Raw genomic sequence first — 25,983 nt, 5'->3', positions numbered from 1 at the left:
TGTGGGGTTTTTTGTTTTGTTTTGTTTTTTGTTTTTACAGGTTCCCTTCCTGGCTGTCTCACTCAACTGAGAAATAACTCTGAGTTGGAGGGAGAGTGTACTAGTTTAGAATGTAATTTTGGAAATTAAATGTCATCCCTGTTGGTGGCTGGGGAAGTTGGTGGCTCACAGGCCAGAGGGGAGAGGGGCTGAAGAGTGATTGGAGCCTTTCGCTAGGCTGGCTTAACTCAAGTTGGCAGGTGAATGCCGTGTAGAGGGCTGCATGCCTGGAAAGTGAGCTCTAAGAAAGTTGGTAGGGGCAGGATATCTCAGAGGATATCTCACTTCTTAGCTGACATGAGAAAGGATATTGCCTGCTAAGCCCCCTGGGAAGGTTACAAGATGACTGAGTTACTAAAACGGGTGTCCTTTGGGGAGGACCAAAAGTGGCTTGGTAAAGAGCTGACCTTGTCCTGTGGGGATCTTTAGGGCTTCTACATGAGATAATATGGTGTGACACTTGATCAAAATTAGAAGAAATAATGGAACCTTATTTTCCTGGAAAAGCATTAGCAACTGCTTCCTAAAGTTGCGGCAAGGAGATTATTAATAAATCAATAAACATCCCAGTTGTTCAATCCAGGAACTGGCTCCTTCAGGCAACATTCTCAGGGTAGCTACCTCCCTCCTGGCCCTAAATTCCCATGAGAGGAGAAATGGGTTTTACCAGGCTGCACAAAAAGGATAAAGATCATGGGGACCTTTTCCCTCTAAAAACCATCCTTCCTCAGAACCGGGACTTTATGCCATTAAATAAAAAAACAAGCCAACCTGTAATCATACCCAGACTAAATTAAAAAAAAAAAAAAAGTGCTCTTGATCTGTTTACAAGAACTTCTAGAAAAGGTGGCATCACTTTTCCCTGACTCTGGCTCGATAGCCCAGCCAGAGAGAAGGCTGGGAGATGAAGGGTCAGTAGTTCTAGAACAGTCCTGTCCAGCTGGCTAATTTGACAGGAAGTGAAGGAGTCTGTTTGAACAACCATGTGTGGTTGTGGGGCTTCTCAAATCAGGACTAAGAATGGAAGTCCTCCTTCTAGGCCTATTCCAAGATCTAGGGTTACTACAGAGTTTGAATCCTGGAGCCCTCAGAGTCTTGACCTCTGGCCCGCTTTTACTTCTCTAGGTTTCTGCTAATTACTTTCCTTTATGCCATTTATGTTCCAGCCAGCCTGTAGCTCCCTTCTCTGTCAATAGACTCGTCTTGTCTCAGATTCAGCTTGAATCTTTTGGGAACCCCTCAAGTCTGGAATTTTGGATGTGGGGAGGCTGTGTCAGTGAGGAAAGAGAGGATCAGTCCTCTTGGCTTTGGAAGGGGGCCTACAAGCTTGGAGGGAAAATGTGAGCTGTCCTGTTTCTGGAAATCTCCAGGGAAAAATGGAAGTCAAGACATCCTTTTAATACCACGAGAAAGTGCTATGTATCATAAGAAATTGAGGTAACAATAAAATGTATTTTAGCACCTTCTGTGTATTAAAAACTGCGACTTGACACTTTGTAAATGTTATCTCACTTAACCCTCATAAGAAGACTTTAAGGTAGGCTATAGTAATCATTTTATGGATGGAGAAGTTGAGACTCATACAGGCTGTCCAAGAATGCAAATTGGAGGCTTAAAGGAGAGAGAGCAATTACTTTGAGTGTGTTCAAGAAGGATTTCTGGAAGGGGTGGTATTTGAGCTGGGTCTTGTGAGATGTACAGAAAGGAACGTGTGGAGATGGTAGTGGCCTTCCACACTGATGTTTGGAGCCTGGTATTCAGGGCCTTGGACAATCTGGCCTTTTGAGTTTGATTTCTTGCCAGTTCGTTGCTTTATTTTCCAACCACTTGGAACTAAGCAACATCCCTGAATATGCAGATGGGGGTATTTCAGTCCTCTGTGCCTCAGCCAACAGCATCCCTTCTTCCTCACCTCTTTCCTCTCTCCCAGGAACTTTTATACATTCTCCTTCATCTGGGACCATATCTACTAGTTTGGTGTCTCTGGGTTAGAACCTGACCCATGGCAAGAGCTCAGTAAATGAGCAGATAAACAGATGGGTGGATCCTGAGCCTTAGGAGAAGACCAGTGATGAGCAAAAAATGTCTTTGTTGGCCTCATATCCTCCTTCCTGCCCCTTCTGGGGCAGAAAGGCTCATTCACAAGTCCAGGCCAAAGTCAGCACAGGCTTCAGTTTCACTGGCCACAACCGGTGCACAGATGGGGTGCATTAGAGCTTGATGATTTAAAAAGTTGGGTTAAATGCCTGGCTGTGGGGAGAGGGTGAGGGAACTGTGGCTGGCACGGCACAAAGATTCCTTTATTTCATTCCGCAGCCACCCCCAGCATTAAATAATCTATAGATTCTTATGCAGGTCCACTTAACGGAAAGATCACTGCCCCAACCCCCTCCTTGGAAAATGGGCCTTTCTTTTCATTTTGTTTCTCTCTTCCATTTAAGAAAGTTCAGGGAGAGAATGTTTCTCCTGTTCTCCCCTCTTGACATAATCTCCTATGCGGTTTCAGAATCTGCCCAGTGGGAGTTAGGAGCTGGGAAGCAGATAACTGGAGCAGCAGTGTAATTAAATGATACTTTGTACTTGTAATAGAGCCTTTCATCTGGAAGCCTGACATTCCGTTGTTTGGTTTAAAAAAAAAAAAAAAAAAAAGTGAGTCTGACTTCCTTATGGAGAAGTGAACACAAAGGTCCAGAGAACTAAAGCTCGGAGTATGCGGCTGGTAGAGAACTGGGAACAGAGTCAGGACTTTGGGCTCCCGTGGAAATGTGTAGTTGCAAAGTTTTGAACAATTAGGGTCTATACTGAGGTGGTGGAAAGAATCCTGCACCAGGCTTTCCACCGTCCTGGCTTGCTGTAAATCCCCAGAGGCCTCATTGCCTGGAATCAACTGTCCAACCTCTGAGTCTCAGTTTCTCACTAATAATTTTTTTTTTTTTTTTACATCTATTTATTTTTGAGAGACAGAGACAGCATGAACAGGGGAGGGGCAGAGAAAGAGGGAGACACAGAATCCAAAGCAGGCTCCAGGCTCCGAGCTGTCAGCACAGAGCCTGACGCAGGGCTCTAACCCACGAACCGTGAGATCACGACCTGAGCCGAAGTCAGATGCTTAACCGACTGAGCCACCCAGGCGCCCCTCAGTTTCTCACTAATAAAAGGAGTGAAGTAATATTTGCTGTGTGTAATGCCCAGTAGCTAGCACTTCCTGTGTGCTTACTATGTGCCATCTCCATAACAGTCCTGGAAAGTAGATATAACCATATTTGAAGGTTCGGTGAGGAGGTTTACCTCATTGGGTTGTTACGAGGCTGGATGAGATCATGGGTGTGGGGGTGGTTGGCAGATCACAAAGCTCCTATGCAAATACATAGTGTAGTCCCTTTGCTTCTCTTGGTCCAAAGCGGGATTGGGGGTGATGGAGGGGATTGTTCTTGCCTGATACCAAGCAAATTTAGTCTAGCTAAGGTAGTTTCACTTTAGAACCTGGAGCCCAGGAGTTTGATTTAAGAGGAAAAGGCCATAGAAGAGGACGACAGTAAAGTTTGTGTGTGTCTGCACAAAGGTAACAGTATTGCTCTGTAGGATGGGGGTGGGGGTGCTCTTTGAATTGATGACAGAACTATCTAGGGAATGTGCTGAGACATCCTACATTTTCTTAGGGGGTGTTGTGGTCTAAATGCTGGAGTGTTTGCATGCAGAGGTATTTTAAGTTGGCATGAGGAATTGCTCACATTGTTGTTTCTCACTTCACGGTGCAAGCCCCATTATAAAAATATACTGTGGTTATCAAATAATAATAGTTTCAGTTGGAACAGCTAGTTGCCCCAAGCGGGAACAATCGAATGCTCATCGCAGTGGAAACTAGCTATTATGGAAGCCTGGATCTTCACAAATTTTTTTCATGTAAATTTTCTGTCTGAGATCCTTCCTTTGTTTCTCTCCTGCCAACCTATCACCGTTTGATGGCATCGTGGAGCAGGATATTTGGGAATGGTGAGTTGGATTAATCTCTCACAAACTCACTTTGGGGATGATGGCTTCATTCCAAGACCCAGTTTGCTCTGGTCCTTGGAGGGAAGCTGTTGTAGGAGGCTGCAGAGTGGGTGTCCAGTGCAGGGGGAAGGTAGAAAGCTGTTTATTGCTATGTCCAATCTTCAGGTCAGATTATCTTCTGGTGGCAAATACAGAACTCCTAGAATTGCAGATCATCTAGCCCAGCCTCTCTTCATGAGGAAACAGGCTGTGGGCAACTTAGTGACTGGCCTGAGGTTCCACAGCCTCAGAACCACACATCTGTATTTCGTGCTCCCTCAGCTGTGCTCTGTGTGAAGAGCTCTGGCTCTTTTCAAGCCTCCTTGTGAGGCTGGGAGGTTTTAGGAGGCCAGTTCTTTTTGCTCCCTGTAGGGTTCCATTTGCCTTACAGCAGTAGCATTTTGGTTTTCCTTGCCTGCTTAGATGTAAGGTACAGCATTGCTTTGAGAAAAGTGGTGGGGAGGAGGGTGTTCTGAGGCCATGTATTGGTCTAGTGGCTTCTGCCCCCTCTGCCCGCCGTGGCTTCTGAACCTCTGCTTCTGAGCACTAGTGTTCAACACCAGTGATTCTCAAAAAGACTAGTACCCATAACACAGTGGCTTATAGGTAGTGGACATAGAGGGGTGCTGATGTGGAAGTCCAGAGATCTGTTCTATCCTTTCCATTCTACTCGTCAGGGATGTGTTTCTCTTCATTTACACCATCCACCAGCTTGTCTTTAATGTATAATAAATATCCTGGAAAGTTCGATGTTAAAAATAAATATAAGAATAGAATTTCTAAAAATCCACTCATTTCTTTTTCTCTAAGTGTCTTGAAAATGTTATAGTGAGGGGCACCTGGGTGGCTCAGTTGGTTAAGCATCCAACTTCGGCTCAGGTCATGATCTCGCGGTCCATAAGTTCGAACCCCGTGTCAGGCTCTGTGCTGACAGCTCAGAGCCTGGAGCCTGTTTCAGATTCTGTGTCTCCCTCTCTCTCTGATCCTCCCTCATTCATGCTGTCTCTCCCTGTCTCAAAAATAAATAAACGTTAAAAAAAAAAATTAAAAAAAAAAAAAAAGAAAATGTTATAGTGAGCTTTGGATTGTATTTAGTAGTGTTAATGACAGCTGTGTCACAGCAAGCAGTATAATTCATAAAGAATATATACAATACGATGTGGCTCTTGAAGATAATTCTGAGCTTTCCTAACTAGCAAAATATATGTTGAATTCCAATTTTATTAATTGAAAGGTTTTTGGTGTCCAATGGATATGTGGCAACGATTCTTAAAAAACTGTAATGCAGTAAAATTAGTATTTCTATTCTAGCAGGAGGGGAAAACTAGATTATATGTAAACCTATAGATGTCTATAGCATAAAAAGTGAAATTTTTGTTTCTGAAATAACGTGACCTATGATTGTACCAGAGTTGCCGATGGGCTTTAAGAAAAAGGATGTCAGTAACAACCATGTTGGTAGGACCCATACCATAGTGGGTACCTTTGCTTCTTTTGCAGTGTTTGTTGGTTTCCTAAACAGCATTTCTGAGGTACAGCAAAGGCAGAAGTGATAAATTATGGAAGAGTTCCAACATAAACAAATAAGCCCCGTTTAAAAACACATTCAATCAATTTAGCTTTTGCAAAACCTTAAATCACTGACTTCTTTTTCCCAACTATCTGACCTTTGAAAGCCCTAATCTTCTGATGAAGTGATAGTTCTGGAGGAGTGCAAAAGGGCTGTCTGTTGATCACTTGGGAAGGGGTGACAGATCTTATACAGAAAACCTCCAGACAAAGGGATATGGTTAGATTACAGTGTTCCTTGGTGAAAAGAAACCATTTGAAGCATGTAAGGGGTAGTATATTATGGTATCTTTTCTCCATTGGGACAGAGAATGAATCACTTCAGCGTAGGATAAGTCATAAATTATTGCTAGGATAAATTGTATAGCATGATTGTTCGAACATAGAACCACCTTCACTGGATCTCAGAGGCCATTGGGAGGTGGGGGTGGAGGGCAGTGGGGGCTGTGCCTGTACATGCAGTTTTGTCTCATGGGCACTGTTCTGTAATTGCACATGTACTAAATATGTACTCTGTGTAGCACTCTAGTAGATATTATAATATTACCCTCAAGGATTTTATCCTCAAGGAACTTGGACTCTAGCTGGGAGATAATAGGTTCATAAGTCATCCCTTCTTGAAATTTGTATTTCACCTTATGTTTATCTTAGGGCGCTTATCACAGTGTAGCAGCACATATCTCCATTAGCTTGTGAAATGCTTGAGGAGATAATTGTGATACCATCTTTGTTTCTCCAGCACTCTGCACAGCTCCTAAAGACTGGTAGATTTTCAGTGAATACATGAACAAATGATGATTATTATTCCAAAATAGAGACAGACATAAGAGGGTCTTAATTTGGAGCTCATGGACTGGCTTCAGGGAATCTCTGAACCTGTATGTTCAATTCTATGTGCATATCTGTTTTTCAAGAGAGGGTTCCGTAGCTTTCTGCAGGCTCTCAAAAGTTGTTGATCAAAAAAACCCAAAAAAGACACCATTAAAATCCATCTGTCTAGGAATTGAAGTTCTGGGAAGACTTGGTAGAAGAAGTGACATTGAGGTGTGCCTTGAAGCAAGAACCTGGACATGTGGGAATGGATGGGGAGGGACCAGTAAAAAGAGCAGCGTGAACAAAGAAGTGCAGGCAGGAAGCATGAGGGAGCAGCCATTCCTGTAGGTTAGATATTGAGGAGCTGTGTGAACACAGGTCGAAGGAGTTGAAGCCAGACTGTTGGGAGAATAGAAGTCCTGGCTTTATACTGCTGGCAGTTGGGTGCCACTGAAACTTTTGAGCAAGTAGTGACACAGCCAGAAAGAGCTTTGCTTTGAGATGGCAAATGTCACAGTGTGGTAGGTGAACTACTAAAGAGACCAGAGATGGAGGAACCAGTGTGTGTGCATTGCAGTGATCTACAGGTGTTTGGGGCACATGGAAGTTATTCAGTGAAGTTTTGTTGAGCATTGCTTGGGAAAGAAATATAAGCATTCTAAGGTTTAAAATATTCTATCACTTGTAGTCATGAACAAGAGGAATTGAGTTTAGGAGGTCATACTCTGGATGGGAGACAGACCTGGCCCATAGTCATACCTGCTCCCTGTGAAAATTAATGATCTAGGCACGAGTAGAATTGCTCACCAGTTTATTGTAGAGGAGCTGCTAGCGACCAAGTCTGGTGAATCATCTGTGGATTTTTTTTTTTTTTTTTTTTTTGCTACAGACTGCAGGCAGCTGGAGCATGAATCTGCTCAAATGTGATCCTTTCTATGTGGTTGCTTTAAATACCAAAAGGAAATGTTGACTTGAGCTATGAGGCGTACCCTGAAAATTAACTCTGTGGTTTGCAAATGCCTGTAAGGTTCCAATCATAAGATTGGTTTGTACATTAGTGTTTTGGCATTCAATAAGGAGGCTGATGATTGCAAGCTTGTGTACTTAAGATCCAAAGAAACTCTTTTCAACAGGGTGTCTTTCCTGAGAAACAAGAAGTAGGTACAGGACCCCTGCCCTGTGTTTTTATTTGAGCATTGGCACTCCCTCTGTCTCTGGAATAGTAAAGCTGCACCAATGCTGGTTTGGCTGTTTTGTTTTTTGGGGCCTGACCAGAATCCACCGTCATATGCTGATTGTTCAGTTCAATAATCTTTTTTGGATTTCAAACAACTTGCCAGGCTCTGGGCTGGGTGCTAGGGATAGAGAGATGAAGCCAACATGATTCCTGTACTTAGAGTGTTATCTTTGAGGTATTTGGGAGTGTAAGGCTCACTGTGGGGGGCAAAAGAGTGTTACAGATGAGGTTGTGTTGGTAACCTAAAAAAAAAAAAAGAGGATGAAAAATCTGCATTGTTGCTTTACTACTATTTATTGAACATCTACTGTGTGCTAGGGGGCCCTTTAGACATTTTCCTTATTACTCCATCACTTACTTTACCACCTCCCTTCAAGGTGGGAATTAAGCGACTTTTCTAAGGTCGTAGGTTACCAAGAAGCTGTGTGGGATACAGGTCTAGATAGGTCTATGCCTTCTTTACCATAGCTTGACAGTCATGACCTAAGTGGCTCCTTTTGGCATCAACTGTCTTCTGGTCTCTCACTGATATTGGTGGTAAATCCTACCCTGTATTCCCTCCTATCATTTGCCTTGTCTGAAAAGTCCTTCTTCCTTTCTCTCTATTCACTCTCTACCCATTTCTGAAGACTAGTTTAAGTATTTTCTAGGTTGTCTTGCTGGACTGTAGGAGTCCCTCCCTCCACCGAATGCCTATAGAAGTTCACTGTCTGGTTGTTCATTTGGTAGTTAATAATGACTGTCTTGTAATAATATGGTCTGTGTTATTGTGGTTATGGGCACTTTTTACATATAATTGTCTTGCTTCCTAATAAGATTCTAAATGACCTGGAGTCATAGACTCTCAGAACATTAGAGCTAGAGGGGCCTTTGAACCTAGATGTTCCCCTTCAGCTCCTCATTTTACAGATTAGGAAACCAACGACCAGAGAAATTGAGTGCCTCTTGACTTTGTACTTTGCCACCTCCTCTCTGCCATACCACCTACTGCCTTACATATGACTCGTGGTTGTAGATGCTGGAGGCAGGTCTAGGGGAGAGGGCTGATGGCTAAAACAGAAGCATCAAGGTGTATGATCTTGGGCAAGACTGTGCTCTGTAGCTTTCCTTTTTCTTCATCCATCCAAATGAGGCGTTAGATTAGACTGTCATTAAAGTGTTCCATCCCTCCCTTTTTCTGATTCTAGTACATCATTATCAGAAGATAATGCAAGGCAGCATAACTTAGTGGTTAACAATGCAATCTCTGAGCCAGACTACCTGGGTTCAAACCCTGACTTCTTTCTTCACTTAGTGGTTATGCAAGTTGAATAATCTCTCTGTGTCTTAATATCCTCATTGGGAAAATGGGATTACTGTTAATATTAGATACCTGTAAGGTTTTTGTGGAAACGAAGTGAGGTGATCAATATAAGGTACTTCTCAGAGTGCTTGACATAATAGTAAATGCTCCATAAAGGCTGATACTTGCTATCTATGAATACTCATTAAGCAAAACCAAAGTAGCAAACATTCCCAGATCCTGGCACCCCTAATAGTCCTGGTAAACAGTTCCTTCCTTTTGTCTGAGTCTCAGCTATTAGCCCTTTAGCTATACAATTACCAGTGGTCTTCTGAGACCTCTATAAACACTGAATCTCTTGCTCCTTATAATTCCAAAGGGACTAGCAGGTTTCTGGAGGTGATTAAATAACAGTGGCAGCCTCTGCTCTTGGACAGGCGGGGTTGGGCTTACCTGCAAACAGCTGTCCAGCCTCTCCAAAATTTAAATGGAAAATCTGCCCCTGCCCCCTTCCCATCTAAGCTGTCAGATGGCAGAGTTTTCCTCTGACCCACACGTCAACCAGTTACAGAGACCTTAGACTACTGTGACAACAGCAACCCAGGCAACCTGGGTGTTGGAGCCATAGCTGAGAATTGCTAGTCAGTCTGGTTCACCCTGGGATGCTTCATTGGTGGGGGGTGGGGGGGGGGGAGGGAAGGGGGATGTGGAGCTATTTTCATTATCTTTAAAAAAACAAACCCTAAAAGAATCTCTGATACCTTTGTTTGCAAAGCACTCAGCCAGCTCCTGAAGGGAGGGTTTGACCCGGTGACCCAGAGCATTGTCTCTGAGGTCAGGGCTGCCTAACCCGGGGAGCTTTAGCTCTCTGCTTCCCTCCCCTCCCCTCCCCTCCCCTCCCTTGCTTATTGCTAGTGGCTGGAGTGTGACTCAGGGAAGGAGGGGGGAGGAGAGGAAGAGAGGAGGAGATGGCTCCACCAGCTGCTGCTAAAAACAACAACATCTAATCAGTCCATGAACTCCCTCCCCTCCCAGACCAGTGATGAGAGAGGCTGAGCAGGTGGCACTGGCTCTCCCCTCCCTTCTGCCTCCAACACCTTTGGGCCTTTGAAGGGACAACTTATATTGTCAGAAGGAAAATGATCTAACTTTGGGGGTCCAGGAAACTCCTTTTCCTCCCTGTTAGGGCTGGTCCCAACAACAGCATTTGCTTTAACTCTCCAACAGATACCGGAGGGGACAGAAAAGTTTTTCCTTGCCCAAACAAAAGATCCCAGAATGAAACCTCCTGCACTGAACCCTACCATTTGTTCCACATTTAGCGACTCCTCTCACATGTTAGATATTGGGAATATAGTGGCAAACAGATGTATGCTTTGCCCTCAGCCACCTTGTGCCCAGGACCCTTTGGTCACTGGAAAGCCCATTATCTGCAGAAGCAGCTGGTGGCAGTAGAAGGGATCCCCATCTGTACCTGGTACCCAGGGCTGTCTGGGGCAGCCAAGAAACCAACATTTCCATATTGCTTTCCATCCAATTTGCCTAATTTCCATGAGATGCCCAACTGTGCAGAACTTTTTTCTTCACCGTCCCTGTCCTCTGCTGCAATGTCAGCCTAGGCTCTCCCAGACTGGTAAAACTGCCAGCTAGGCTCTTGCAGCTCGAGGTGGCCGGAGAATTAGACCCACTGTTCTCTGATGTGGCTTTGGAGGAATGTCTGTTCTCAGGAACAGGCCTCTAACCATTGGGTGCTGGTTGCTTTGTTTACTTCTGAAAGCTGCACAATTTTACCCTCAGTCCCTCCCCTCTTGATGCAGAATGTTCTAAATGACAGGTAGGGCTCTGAGGAGCCCTTTAAAGACCTCTCTTCCCACCTCCCCCTCGCCCAGACAAATTCACCCAGGAAACCAAAGGAGAGAGGAAGTTGGAGAAACCAGACTTATTGGAGCTCCTTAAGTTCCAAGTCCCCATATTTCTTGATCCTGGCTTCAGCAGGAGAGAGAAAAAGCAAAGTGTATCTGTGGGGGAGGAAAGGTCCTCCCTGTCTGTCTCCTTCTGTGTAAAAACAACAGGCCAGTCTGCCCTGGGCACTGTGGGGGCAGGTACTGGGTAAACACACAGGGAAGGAAAGCCGATAAGATAAGGGCTGACAAATCTAGGTCACCAGGCTGCTGCCAGGCACCTGTATGACTGGTCACCTTGAAACTGACAGGGGGGAGGATGGACACAGACAGGCTGACCTCCCATTCCTTTGTTTATTTATTTAAAAAACATTTCCTAAGCACCATTATATGTTAGGCCATGTGCTAGGTGTTTCAGGCCCCTCCGTGTCTCTGTCAGGTAAAATCTCCTGAATCCCAGGCCTGTAACCAGTGCTAAAAAAAGAAATGACATCATGCAAAAGCCACTTGGTCCACTACCTTCCAGGGTGGGGGCAACCAGTCTCTTGGTAGAAGGGAGGGGCCTCTTTGGAGTCTTCATTCCCTCTTCCTGCAGCTAAATGGTTGGCAAAATTTTCTGCAAAGGCCAGATAGTAAATTTTTAGGTGCTGCTGGCCATATGGTCTCAGCCATCCAACTCTGCAGCCATAGAGAATACATAAACAAATGAGCATAGCCGTGTTCCAGTTAAATACTTCTGAAACAGGTAAGAAGCTCAGTTTGGCCCTTGCACATTTGCTGATTCCTAGGCTACAAGATGGGAACCAGTTGTGAAATGTATGTTGGAGAAATATGTTTATGTGATTTCAGGAGGAATCTAAAGCCAACACAGTGGTTACATTTGCTATAGATAGTGTAGGAGCTGACACACTGTGTTCATTGACTAGTTCCGTTTGACACTGTGTTGTCAACTGCATAGGCCAAACTTCAGCCCAGCCATCTAGCACCCATAGGTTCCCACCAAAGGTTACAAGCTGACCAAGCCAGACAGAGCACATATTTTCACGCAACGTCATCACTGTAATGGGAACACAATGTGGGGCCCTGCAGACAGAGTCAGTGGCGTCACTTTAAAGTCCTGAATGAAGGGTCAAGCCACCTCTGTTCTAGGCCTGGCTCTACCACTAACTCTTCAGCGTGGCATTGAGTAAGTCGCATAACCTCTCTGACCACTCAGCACATACTGAATATGAGGCACTGGGAAAACTGCAATGGACACATGAAAATGTTTGCCCTTAAGTAGCTCGTGATCTAGTGGGGAAGACCAACAGGTAAATTATTATAAGATGTAGTGAAATACAGGCTTTGGGGAGTGGTTATTCAGGTTGCTTTAGGGGCAAAGAGCAGGATGAATTTTTTCTAAGTGAACAGGAAAAGTCGGTGGAGGGGGCAAGTCCATTCTGAGCAGAGGCAGAGAAATCCTCTAGAGGAGATCAAGCCTAAGGAATCACAGGAAGAGATGGAGAGGGTGAGAGAGGGAAGCAGGAGGTCAGGAGGTGTGGATTGCACAAGGCTCAGAAGGCCCAGCTAAGGAATTTAGATTCAGTTTTGTATGTGTAGGGAGCCATTGAAAGCACTTTTTAAGCAAGGGAATGATAGCATTTGATTGAGATTGGACTAGAATATTATAATATAGCCTAGTTCATAAAGTCAACTCCTCCAGCTTCTATAAACTGTATATCCATGAGCTCTGTGTGAACAGGAATGTTGATATTGTATAAAGTTAATAAACCCTGATAATTAAGCCAGTGCTGTAATTCACAGCCAGGCTCATTTCCTCCTTGTGATGCCTTCAGTTAATCAGAAGACAGATAAATCATTGGCGGAAACCAAACCTTCATAACTCTGAGAAGAGGGCCTTTCAAAGTTCCCTGGTTTGCTGGGCCAGGTACTCCCTTTAGCCCGACTTTCTTGTATGGCTTCTTGAAGCTCACTGAGTCATTATAAGCTGGCAATTGCACCCCCACGTTTATGAGGTTTTCTATTATGTTAAAGTGAGAACTGAGTTTCAGAATTCATGTGGCTTTTGGTGTAGTCACGGGGTTTGGGACAGGGCAAAGTGAAGGGGAGAAATAGATGGCTTCTGTACTTTCCAGTGTTTTAGCATATGCCTGAATGTAGTTGAAACTGGCCTTAGAAAATGGGGATTCTGAGCAGAGATCCCCAAATCTGACAGCACATCAGAATAACCTGGGATAAAAAGACTGATCTTCAGGACCTACTTCCAGAAATTCCTATTCTGTAGGTCTGAATGTGACTGGGAATGAAGGCCCTGCCTAAGGGAAGGAAACAAGTCACCTAGGATACAGGACTTGAAAAGCATTCACTCTTGGGGCTGTACAAAGGCAGCACCTCAGAGCAAGGGCCTCCTTAAAGATGCTAGGTGCTGGCTTCCTGGCTTGCCTCACCCTAGTCCCAGCCTTCTCCTTGCTTTGAAGGTAGCCAGACATGCTGGCCCTAGTGTTCACTGTCTACCTTCTAACACTTTCCACTCCCTGAAGGCACAATTGGTGGTTTTGACTAACATTTGTTTGAAAAAGAAGAGAACTCTTTGGAGATCTTCCTCTAATAATGATGACAGTAGTTATCATTTTACTGAGTGTTAACTAAATACCAGTGCAGTGCTGGTATTTACATCTTTTGTCTCACATCTTTTGTCTCATACTGACCCAGAGAGAGATGTACTACCATTGTTACCATTTTGGGATGAAGAAAGTGAGGCTTAGACAAATTGAATTGATCAAGGGGAACCAGTTAGGAAAGGGTGGAACCAGAATTGGAATTCAGGCATGACTCCCAGTTCATACCCTTCAGTGCTCCACCACACTGTTTCTTGCTCTAAATTAGCAGAGAAACCCAGCCCAGCCTACTCTCTTGGTGCTTCCCAGGCTGTCTGCCTGGCTCAGAAATCTCCAGGTAAACCCCTATTCCTGGGGTCTTGAACTTGAACCAAACATGACACCCTATGGAACATCATACCCTATGGTCTCTGTTGTTTTTTTTTCTTTTTTTAATGTTTATTTATTTTTGAGACAGAGAGAGAGCACGAGCGCACACACAAGTGGGGGAGGGGCAGAGAGAGAGAGAGAGAGATGTGGGGGAGACACAGAATCTGAAGCAGGCTCGAGGTTCTGAGCTGTCAGCACAGAGCCCAATGTAGGACTCAAACTCATGAACCATGAGATCATGACCTGAGCCAAAGTCAGCTGCTTAACTGACTGAGCCACCCCCAGGTGCCCCTCTGGATTTTTTAAAATAGAGTTTTTTGACCCATAGAGCCATGGCAAGCAGGGGAAGGGATGAAGGAAGAGCATAGGTGATTCTCAGCAGGGGAAGAAGTTATTATTTCTTAAGCTGTTTACTAATTAGCTCCTTTTGCTCCTGAAACCAAAAAGAAGAACTCAAGAGTCAGCACGGCTCAGAAGCCCTAATTAATTTGTGGTCCAACTGGGTCAGGGAGAGTGACCCTGTGCAGTGGCTTTTTTCTTTTCAGGGACATGTGTGCCCCAGCTCACCAGGGCAGAGTTCCATAGCACTGAGGGGAGGGATTCCTCCCCCCACCCCCCACCCCTGGGAGTTAGATCTCCTGTGAAGCACATGTCTGCCTATTCAGTCCCTTCCTCCCTGACCCTCTGGCTGGGCTCCTGCTGGTGTTAAGTTGCCCCAAATACTCAGTCTCTTATTTCACATCGCCAGGCAAAGATCCCACAGCCAAGGTGCCCTTTCAGCTTAGCTTTCCCATTGGCTGCTCACTGACAGATAAGCTCCTAAGAGGAGGCAAGGGGGAGGGAGGAGAGGTGGGTAACACCTGGAGCAGACCCCTTTGTCCTTTTGTCATTCTGCACAAAGCATGGGTGCTACGGCTCCCTGCTATTGTGTTTGATGGGGCAGGCCCTGGGTGGTGGCTCGCTGCCTAGCTTTCATCTTTTATTGGTACAACTGTACATATGCTTAGGCTTTACCTAAGGGTGGAAATTGGAGGCTGAAAGTTTTTAAGTGTCAAGAGACAAGGAAACTCTGTATTCAGTGTGTGGGCTGGAAGAATGCAGGAGCTTATGAGCCAGGCTCTCTTTCTGCATAATCTGCTATGGCCATGGCCTGCAGACTCCCTGTCCAGACCTTGCAGAGATGTTTCATTCCTTGGGCTGGGTGGAACTGAGACGTGAGTACTGCTCCTAGTCAGGAGGGGGATGAAGCCAGCGGACAAAATGTTCCTGTGCCTGGACGACCAGCCACAGCACAGCCTGGGTCCCTGGGAATTAAGATGAAACCTTTCCTCTTTCTTTAGCCAACCCATATCTTGAGTAACAGATGAGTTACTGCCAGACGAAGTGGTTTTAATTTACCTTTTTGAAGAGATAGATGCACTTAAAATAAAAATGAGCAGGAAGTTTGCACAGTTAGCATTGCCAGTCTCACTGCTGTCGGGAGTGAACATGTGCTCCTGGACTTCCACAACTTCTCTCTTCTCTGTCACTTGCAACCAGAGCAAATCCTTGGAACCTGGTTATAGGGATTGTTATGTTATGTGGAGTTGCTCTATCAGTCAGGAAATTTCCTCAAGAAGAGGTCCTCAACTAGGGCCTCCAAATACAACCCTGTAGGTAGGTGCCAGCATGACAGAACCCAAGAACTGGGCATCTATGTATAAGTTGGTCTTGAGTATCCAGAGACTATTTAAGAATGTGTACAGAAAGGTAGCAATTAAATGTTTGTCTTGGAAAAAGCCTGCATTCTCCCAGGAGCCCTCGCCTAGGGAAGATGATTAAAAATAGATCTGAGTAGCACTTCCTGCCTGGCAGATGGCTGATAACAAGTGCTAGGGCTTGCAGCTAGCTGACCTTTCCTTTCTGAAATCTGCTCTGTGTTTCCATGATGCTAATTGAGTCCCTCTCTAGACCTAAGCAAAGAGCTGGCTGCAAAAAAACAAAAACAAAAACAAAAAAACCCCAACAAGGTTTGCTGTCCTGGCTGGGCTCAGTTCATGGAGCAACTTGAAAGTGCTGGAATTCGCATGGAAACACCCACTCTGTGGTCCAACTGGCTGGTCCTTGTTTAAAAACTAACAAGTTCTGCTTTCAAATTTGCTGCCCAATGCTGTTAAGGATCCCACACCCTCTCCACCCCCATCAATAAGAAAAAATTAGTGGAAAGGGGAGTGGTAAGAATGTCCTATGTTAGATGTGTACACAATAGACAATGCTTACACTCACTTCAAAACAAAGTAGATGCCCAAAAGAGAGGCAGGGACTTCTTGAGATCTGGCTTTCAGGAGTGGTTCTATCCCCCTCAGCTATCTTTCCTCACTTATAAAACACTGATAATACTTGAGACAGTGCCCTTAGGTGGTATCAAACTATGGAAGACACAAGATATGATTGCAAACATCTAGGGACCACTGCTGGCTTCTCAAGGAGTTATTACCCTCTTCTAGGAAGGGGATGGGGATATATGTAGATGGGTTGTGCTGAGGCTGTGCTAAGTGCTCATGTTTCTTCAAATCTTACTTCCTCTCCAAGGAATGCCCCTGCTAAATCTCCCCCCCCCCCCAAATGATCTCATCTTCTTCAGTTCCATTCATGTTCTCAAAAACTCCTTTAATGTCCATAATGTGTCACAAGGATACACATTGTTTTATACATATTTTGTGTATTTTAGTCCTGTTTTCTAGTTAGCTAGATTATAAGCACCTTCAGGGCAGATCTAGCTTGCTACATTCTTCTTTGTGCCCAGCCAGATCTGGGGCACAGCTGCTCATTAAATATTTGTTGATTTATAATTATGGAGGCACAGTATTCCTCATTAGGATCATATCACAAGATTCTAAGCCATACCCTTACTATTGGACATTTAGATTTCCCCCCAGTTTTTATTTTATTTTATTTTTTAATGTTTTTATTTATTTTTGAGAGAGAGAGAGACGCAGCAAGAGCAGGGAAGAGGCAGAGAGAGAGAGAGAGAGAGAGATGCAGAATTTGAAGCAGGCTCTAAGCTCCAAGCTCCAAGCTGTCAGCACAGAGCCCAGCGCAGGGCTCGAACTCACAGACTGTGAGATCATGACCTGAGCCAAAGTCAGATGCTTAACTGACTGAGCTAGCCAGGTGCCCCTAGATTTCCCCCCAGTTTTTAAATCATAGACTACATTCATGCGACACAAAACTGTTTTGCCCAGGAGATGATTTTCCAATGCCTGATATCTCACAATGTGTCTGGGGCTTTGGTTTTGGCCAGGGAAGAAGGTTGAGCACCAGAGTATGTGAAAAGGTTTTAAGTTTCTATGTCTTGAGGATGAGAGTCCTAAAATAGGAATTGTCAGATAAGATAGGCCAGCTGATGAACAGAAAAGACTTTTTATGCAGATAAACAGGAAGTTTAAAAACATGAGAGAAGAGGTCTAACTCTGAGTCAGAAATGCTCATTTAATATGTGAGGCGTTTACTCTCTTGAGAAAGTGGATTCACACAATGTTCACCCTCGAAAGAGACCTTACTCAACCCCCTCATTTCACAGATGATGCAACTCCCAGTTCAGAGGATCAGGGATCTGCCCAAGGACATCATGCAGTTGGAGGCAGATGATCTAGGCCTTGCCTGACAGGGGCATGAGTGTGTAGGATGGTTGTTGTGACCCAGTGTCGTGTTCTGTTTCTAGAAGGAATACCTAGAATCACCAGTGCCCGGCATTAACACTTTGACCAGCACCCTATCCTCATTTATATGCTCTTGTCTCTTTCGTAAGAGCCCTTTGGCTGTGATTTCTTCAAGCCCACCATGATTGTCTCTTCCCTTGTAACTATTTCTTATAACTCTACTCCTAAACCTAGTCCGTGTGTGTGTGTGAACATAGGGATTAAATGTAGATGCATGCTACTGTGCTCACTGGAGGAAAGCCTGACGTTGGACAGAGTTCCTGCCACAGTGGGAAGAACACGTTAGTCTACTTTATAGTGTATGCAACCTGAAGTCCAATTGTTTAAAGCCTTGCGCTATGATTAACATTTCCAGGAGAGCAAAGTGTTGAAGGTATTTAGAGAACAACTAGGATGGAATGAAAAATGAGGTTTAGAAGATAGTGGAAAACTTGGTGAGGGTTAAAACCACACCACATACAGAAATTTGAAGGAACTGGTAGAAGGAAGGGTACTGCCATTTATAGAAAGCCTGTTCTGTGCCAGGCGTTTCACTGTCTGTGAGGTGGGTATTGTTCTGCCATTTGGCAGATGAGGAACATGAGACCAGAGAGGTGAACATATCCAAGAGCACATGGTAAAGAAAGTGCCAGAACTGGGAATTGAATCTAGTTCATACAACTGTATAATTCTTCCATTATACCAGGCTACTAAGCTGGGAGAAGTTCAGCCCATACAAAGAAACCTTGATGCAAGCAAGATTATAGCTTTAAAGATATCACTCCAAGTGTTATTTGGCACCAGAAGATATAAAGATGGAGCATTCTGGGAACTCTCAGGAGATAAGAGTTCAGCTCATATGAGGAATTAGGGACAGGCAGAGTGACTGGCAGTAGAATGGGCTTCCTGGGGAGGTAAAGAGTTCCCTATCCCTGGACAAGGTTTGATAGAAACGTGGGTGACAGCCATGCATCAGATGAGTGGCTGACCTTTGGAGATCCTTCATATCCCAATGGTCTATGAAATTAAAACTGGATACGGTCATGTGTATATTTTGTTTTGTTTTGAGATCTTTTGCTATACCAAAACTGCAATCCACTGCAGGAGATTCCTATAGAATGCTATTAGTTAAGTCTTTCTTTCTCATTCTTTTTTTTTAGCTAACTCCCCAAGCATTTTTCTGGGTTCTCTGCTCTTTCCTTGTTGTGAAGTCCAGGTGCCAAAGAAAGGATTTTAATGGGCCTCTTTGCTTTTAATTATTTGTTCTCACAGCTTATGAAATGAGAATCATTCACTCAGTAGTGAGTGCGGAAGGCTGTTTTCATGTTGGGTTGCAAAGAACATTCCTTTGGTGGTCTTCAGTCAGCCTTAAGCATTGTAGGTTTACACATTTAATTTTACCTATGTACTGAAGAATGGCCAAGTTGTGGTGAAGCAGTTCATCTAGCACAACTCACAGGAAGCTAATTGGTAGACCAGAATTCTGATTTGTTAATTTACAGTGGAACAGATAATCCTGAAAGCTCAGACTATGTGTTATCTTCCTTGAAGGTAAACCCACTTGAGCGAGAGAATTAAATTTAGGCAGTTGCTAAGTAAATATGGAATCAGAGCAGAGGAAGTTGAGTAGCCTAAGAGATTTTCGTCAATTCTGACAACTTGATCCATCCTTCTTCATCAAAGAGACAGATTTTCCAGGTGAGCACACTCTAGAAAAATCTTGGGACTTGGAATCAAAAGCTGTAGATTTATGTTCTGACCTTGACTTACAAGCTTTGTGAAACTGGGAAAGTCACTTGAACAGCCCTGGGTTTCAGTTTCCTCTGCTGTTTTACAGATTGAATTAGTTAATGTGTGTGAAAGTGCTTTGTGCATTCTGATGTCAGTATTAGTCTAATTCTGTTAGGCTCCTTTCTTTTAGTGAGTCACCTGGACAACACCCTTGTTATCCCATCTTCATTCTCCCTTAGACTTTGGAACCAGACTCCCTGGTCTCTGTCATCTATTTGTTGTTTGACCATGGACTTAATTTTCTCATCTGTAAAATGGGGACAACGATTGTACCTACTTCATCAGATCAGTAGCAGATTAAGTTACTTGGTTTATGTAAAACAATTTGAATCTTGCCTGGCATATGGTAAGCACTATATACATAGTAAGCACTGTATACAACTGTACTGTTATTATTTCACAATTTCCAATTGAATGAGCCTGCTTAATTTCTTCTATAAACTCTCCAATTTCACTACAGTGATTGCTTGTTAGAAAAGGTTTTTAGAGCACCCCCACCATAGTGTGTGGCTTCAGTTTCTGAAGCCTTTTCTGGTCTTTTTGCCTGGATTGGTTGCAGGGGAAGACTTACCTTGAGAGTCTGAGGTTTTACCCACTGACATCAGATATCTTTTGTAGTGTGAGGACATTTCATTTTCTGGTGTCTAGTTGGCTTTGGAAACAGAAGTATAGATTGAAACATAAATCCAAAAATTGGTATTTGTCCTTCCTAGGTATATTAACTTGCATTATCATCTTCTTCTTCTGCTTTTAATGTTTGTTTATTTTTGAGAGATGGAGACAGAGCATGAGCGGGGAAGGGGCAGAGAGAGAGAGAGAGACACAGAATCCGAAGCAGGCTTCAGGCTCCGAGCTGTCAGCACAGAGCCCAACGCGGGGCTCAAACTGACAAACCACGAGATCATGACCTGAGCCAAAGTCGGATGCTCAACCGACTGAGCCACCCAGGCACCCCCAACTTGCATTATCTTCTTAATTTTAGCAGCTCATAGTGAATTATTTTCAGAGACCTGATGGTTTTGAGAGAAATTTAAGTTCCATTATTTCAGCCCCCTTAAAAGTTTTAGTTTTATATTTGAAGTGAACTGCAGAGGCCCCAGTATTAATGACTGCCTGCTATTACATTCTGATTCCACTACCTCTAGTCTCTTAACTCAGAGGTCAGTCTCCCCAAACAGACCTAGTGAGGGTGACATGTCCAGCTTTCTTCTGTAGAGAATGGAGTTTGTCTGATTATGGGAATCCCCTGCTCTTTGTCTTTCTGAAGAATGCATGTTTTCTGTGACTTCTCTATGGAGAGCAAGGAGCCAATGCAGGATGTTGAGAGCTGGCGGCATCTGTTTTCCCACTGGCTGCATGTTTATATTGGCATCTACTATCCTAACCCTTTGCCACAAACTAAGGGAGTCTTATCTGCTCTTGGTTCAACAAAGAACAGCCCCACGGCCCCAAACCACATCTGAGGCCCTTAGAACAACTTGGAGAGGTGTGGGAGAGGAGCTGTGGGGGTCTGTGGCTGTAGGGGGTTTGGTAGAGAGTCTGGGGAAGCACTGGTGAGACAGCCCAGCTCTTCCAGACTGGTCCAGCAAATCCCGTTTTACATCCAGAAGGCCTGTGGTGGTGTGAAAGGAAACAAACATTTATTAAATGCTGTTTCATGAGCCAGGCACTGTGCTTTACGTACAGGCATTCATTTAATACAACATCCTTTTGGAATAGGGCGTTGTGTTTCTCCCTTTTGTGGATGGGGCCCTGAGGCTCAGAATGACTTGCTCAAGGTTACACAGCTTGCTCCCAAGCCTGCATCCTTTCCACTGAACATCAGGCAGACATGACACCATGAGGGAGCTGACTTTGCAGGCTCTTTATGCCATTCTGTTTCCATTCCATTTCTCTATTCTAGGTCCATCCCTAAAAGCAGTCTGTTTCATATAGGCCAACAGGAAGGTGAATGTAAATGGTCTGATCGTTAAATGACTTAGATCCCAGAATATCCCCCGTTAAGCAATAAAACGTGGCGCCCAGACCGCTCAGCACCTTTTGTGTCTGCCATTCGTTGCTTGCATCATTTGCATCATGTATGCTCCCATGCCCTTGGAATTTTATGACTCCACACAGCAGATATTTCCTCCTTTAGAGCCAGTCCTTTCCCAACCCCTCCCTCCATCTGTTTAGGGAATGTGAGAGTGAACGGAGACCTACAAAACTTAGAGCCAGGGGAGGAGGCCTGTAGGAGGCCATGCTTCTGCCCCTAGTCAGTGCACATGACTTTCTACCCCATGTCAACGTTTCTAGACAGATATGTGAAAGCTTTTGGTAAACGATAAACACATATAAATGGCTTTGTTCTTTCCTCATCTTTCCTAGTGACCTGTGTCCTAGTGTTGAAATCATACAGAGTCAGGAAATTCTTCCCTTATAATTAACCCAAGTCTCTCTTATTTCCATCTATGTCCATTTCCTTGTCTGTTTCTTTCAGAGAAAATGGAAGAAATCCCCTTTAATCTTCTTCCCTCTTAGCTAAACTCTCCTAATCTCTTTAAGTTGCACTTGGGTTCTAATTCTGGAAGTTTTCATCATTTTCATTATTCTTTATTATGTGCTTTCTCCATGTGCTTCCTCAAGAGTGAAATCCAAACAGGACCCAGTATTATTCGCCATGGGTTTCAGCTCTTTGGAATGGAGCCTATGGCTTACCCTGACCCTAAATGGTAAGCTCCACTGGGCTTGACAATGGATGGAAAAAGAATGAGAGAGGAGAAAAGACTGACCTGGCCTTCCCCAGCAGAGTGTCAGACCTGCCGAGGTGGGATGTTTAACCAACACCCCAAGGGCAGGGGGTTTGCTAACCCTCCTTTGTATCTCTACCTAATACTTCTGCTACCTTCTTGCTGAGATAGTATATAGTGTGGTATATAGTGCCTTCAGCAAATACGTGGAGACAGAGGGTAGATTTGTGGTTGTCAGGGTTGGGGCAGGGGACATGGAAGTTGACTGGTACAATATGAGATTTCTTTTTGGAGTGTGGAAATGTTCTGGAATTAGATAGTGGTGACGATTGCACAACCTTATGAATATATCAAGAGCCACTGAATCATATAAAAAGGATGACTTTTATGGTAATGTGAATTATATTTCAGTTAAAATGAACTCAACTTTATGTTTGTACTAATAAGTTCTTTTATAGCTATATAATAAAAATAAATTGTAACAGCAACAACGAAATATATATAAAGCCTTGAAGTTTATGGAGAACTTTTTTTCATACACAGTATCATTTATTTCTCATAGAAAGCTGGTGTGAGTGTGAATACGATTTTATTGTGCCCATTTTACAGATTAGGAAATCTGGTCTCAGAGTAGTTAATTGGCTTGCTCAAGTTAGTGGCTGTAGCTGGTACATGGCAAAGCCAGGGTTCAAACTCTAGCACTCTACTTCTTTGAAGCCCATGTAATTCGCACTGCCTGTGGATGGTAGGATGGAGAAGCAAGCGCTAAGTGCTTTAAAGAATTCACAGAACATGACTGGAAAGGATCATGGGGAGCTTCAGTCTTATCCCTCCATTTTTATGGAGACATTGAGTTGCAAAGAGTGGAACATTTGCCTTTTGTCATAATAGAGAAAGGGGGAGATCATAGTTACCAAAGAAAAGGATTTTCTAAACACAAGTAGATTAGAATCGGCCTTTTCATCTCTCTTTTCTAGGCTTCTGAACAGGCCAAAGAGGAAAGATAGAGAACTGAACTTCCTTTTACTCTGGACTTCATTTACCTTGTTTTACTTATTATCCTCAGAACCCTTATGAAATAGGCATTGTTTCCATCCACTGATGTAAAAGATGTGGAAGTTGAGAGAGGCTGAATAATTCTCCCAAGGTCAAGTAGCTAATAAGTTGTAGTTGTAAAACCAAGATTTGATCCTGATTTTCTGATGCCAGGACTAGATCCTCTTATGAATGCACATTTGCTCCTCACTCCCAGATATTGCAGTTGGGTGGACATCTGTGTCCTTCATCTCCTGAGACAACACATGCTCAGTTGAAAACGGTTGGCCTTCCCAGTGAGAGAAGAGGGCCTATGTTGGAGAGGCTCTGCTTCATGCTAGGAGGACTTCATGCTTGAGTCTGCTCAAGCATGAGGACTTGTGCCTGTACCAAGGGGAAGGAACCCACATGTTTGCTCTTTTGCCATTCCTGCTCCCCCTCCAAAAGTATTCATTTTCAATGGTCCTCCTACTTTTGGAAGGAATTGCTGCCTTCCAGACTTTCAAAGGGGCCAGAAATCAGTGGTTATGGATACTAAACAGGAAACTCAAAGCGCTTTCCGTTCCTTTGAGCTGGCTGGAAGGGCTGGGCCTAGAACTATTACTTTCCTTTAAAGGACAGAAGAAAAGCGTTGTGTAATTTAAACACACACACACACACACACAAGCGCACACACACCACCACCACCACCACCACCACCACCACCACGAACAACAACAACAACAACAACAACAACAACAACAACAGAAAACCTTTCCTGGAGTCCTGAACACCAGCCTTGGTTGATACACAACATGGAAAAGAGCTGTCTTGTTGCCTAGCAGTAATGACAGCAAACAAATGTGTCTGACAGTCTGTTTGGGATCTCCTGGGCTGAAATTCTGTTTGCTTCATTCTAATTGCTTCCTTAACTTCCTTTCAGTCTCCCCACCTTTGGTACCACCCTCCCTCAAGAGAGTGCCAGGCTGTGCCTGGTTATGCCAGGCTGGGCTGGGCCCCACGGGATACAGTGACCCAGCCGGGGCTATTCTTGTCTCTGTCTATTTGCAAGATGCCTGTTGTTCTCAATGGCTGTTTTTCCCATCATAAATGTTGACTTGGCAGAGGCCCAGAGTGGAAGCCATGGTAGAAGAGCTTCCCAAGTCTTGCCCCAGGAAATTCAGCTGGTCCTGAGTACCAGGCTGAGGAAACAGGTGCGCAGTTATTCAAGGGGTACCTGAGTAGATATTGCCTCCAAGACAGCTCATTGCAGAGTGTGGGCCTCTGCAAGCTGACTTTCGTAGAACAGGCCTGGAGGAACCAGAATGGCCCTGAGAGGCACCTCTGGGCCTGGCTGTCATTCTTTTCTATGCCCTGTGTCCTCTCCCACCCCTACTCTCTAGGACTTCTAAGCTATGCCAGGCTAGAGGAAATTAGTCGTAGGTCCTGCCCTGAAGTAGACAGAAACCCCCGGAGCAGCGGTCTCCAAACTTTAAAAAAAGTTTTTTTTAATGTTTATTTATTTTTGAGAGAGAGAGAGAGAGAGAGGGAGAGAGAGAGAGAGAGAGAGAGAGAGAGAGACAGAATGCAAGCAGGGGAGGGGCAGAGAGCGAGGAGACAGAATTCGAAGCAGGCTCCAGACTCCGAGCTGTCAGCATAGAGCCCGACGCGGGGGGCTCGAACCCACAAACAGTGAGATCATGACCTGACCCAAAGTCAGATGCTTAACCGACTGAGCCACCCAGGCACCCCCAAAACTTTAAAAATCACATACCACTATTAGTAAGATGTTTGAGTATATACTCCTAATATATGGATATTTAGCTTATAAGTGGTATCATGTACTTCTATGTAATATATACATTAGAAACATATATTCAAAGACATTTTAAATAATTAATATAATTTAAAAGGAAGAAAAAACAATTACAAATATGTTTTCAAATCTTATTTATTGAAGGTATGGTTTAACATGCTCTTTTTTAAAAAAAATTACCGTTAATCACTTTCTGATACAGTTAATTCTAAGGTATGTCTTAATGAGAGTATATTTCATTGCTTCAGTTAAACAATTTCCCTTGTCAAAAAGTCCCTTACAAAGAAAGGTAGGTTCAAATGCAACATGAGCATGTCTGTGCTTATGAAAATCATGATTCCTGCAATCCAACCCATTTTATCCAATCACACAAAGGTTTTTGCTGAACTTCGTGCTTGCTCTTGCAAACTTGCAGAAAAATATTTTTTAACAAGGCTTCAAACCCCTCTGAGACTCTTTGTTTGGAATACTTTTAAGTAGAGTATTAGGAAATTGTTTATAATTCCTATTGTACAAATATAGAAACACAGTGTAGGGGCGCCTGGGTGGCTCAGTCGGTTAAGCGTCCGACTTCGGCTCAGGTCATGATCTCACAGTTCGTGGGTTTGAGCCCCGCGTTGGGCTCTGTGCTGACAGCTCGGAGCCTGGAGCCTGTTTCAGTTTCTGTGTCTCCCTCTCTCTCTCTGCCCCTCCCCTGTTCATGCTCTGTCTCTGTCTCAAAAATAAATAAACACTAAAAAAAGAAACAGTGTACAGATGGGAGATTTCAGAGACGACTTACTTTGATTGGCTTAATTTTTTTTTTTTTTAATTTTGCAAAGTAAAGTTCACTCTTTGGTATAGAGTCTTATGACTTTTGACAAATATATGGTCTTGTAACCCCCATAATGAAGATCACAATTCCATCTCCCATGTTACTCCTTATAGTGAAACTCTCCCTTTACCCATAACCTTTGGCAACCACTGATCTTAGTCTGATACATTTCAAATTCATCCATGTTGTTATGTGTATCAACAGGTTGTCCCCTTTTATTAAAGACTACTATTAAATGGGAGGTATCAGTTTATCCATTCACCAACTGAGAGACATTTA

At 43.9% G+C, this 25,983-nt stretch overlaps 1 protein-coding gene across 5 annotated transcripts in view; it reads left to right on the top strand.

Annotated features, from left to right (window-relative positions):
- Window positions 1-25,983, top strand: part of YPEL2 (yippee like 2) — a 64,605-nt gene that overhangs the window by 26,266 nt on the left and 12,356 nt on the right. The gene's annotated exons all lie outside the window — the stretch shown is intronic.

Source organism: Panthera leo, chromosome E1 (assembly GCF_018350215.1).
Source record: "Panthera leo isolate Ple1 chromosome E1, P.leo_Ple1_pat1.1, whole genome shotgun sequence".
NCBI lineage: Eukaryota > Metazoa > Chordata > Mammalia > Carnivora > Felidae > Panthera > Panthera leo.
The sequence above is the reverse complement of the archived record's forward strand: the minus strand, read 5'-3'. Positions and strand labels throughout refer to the sequence as shown.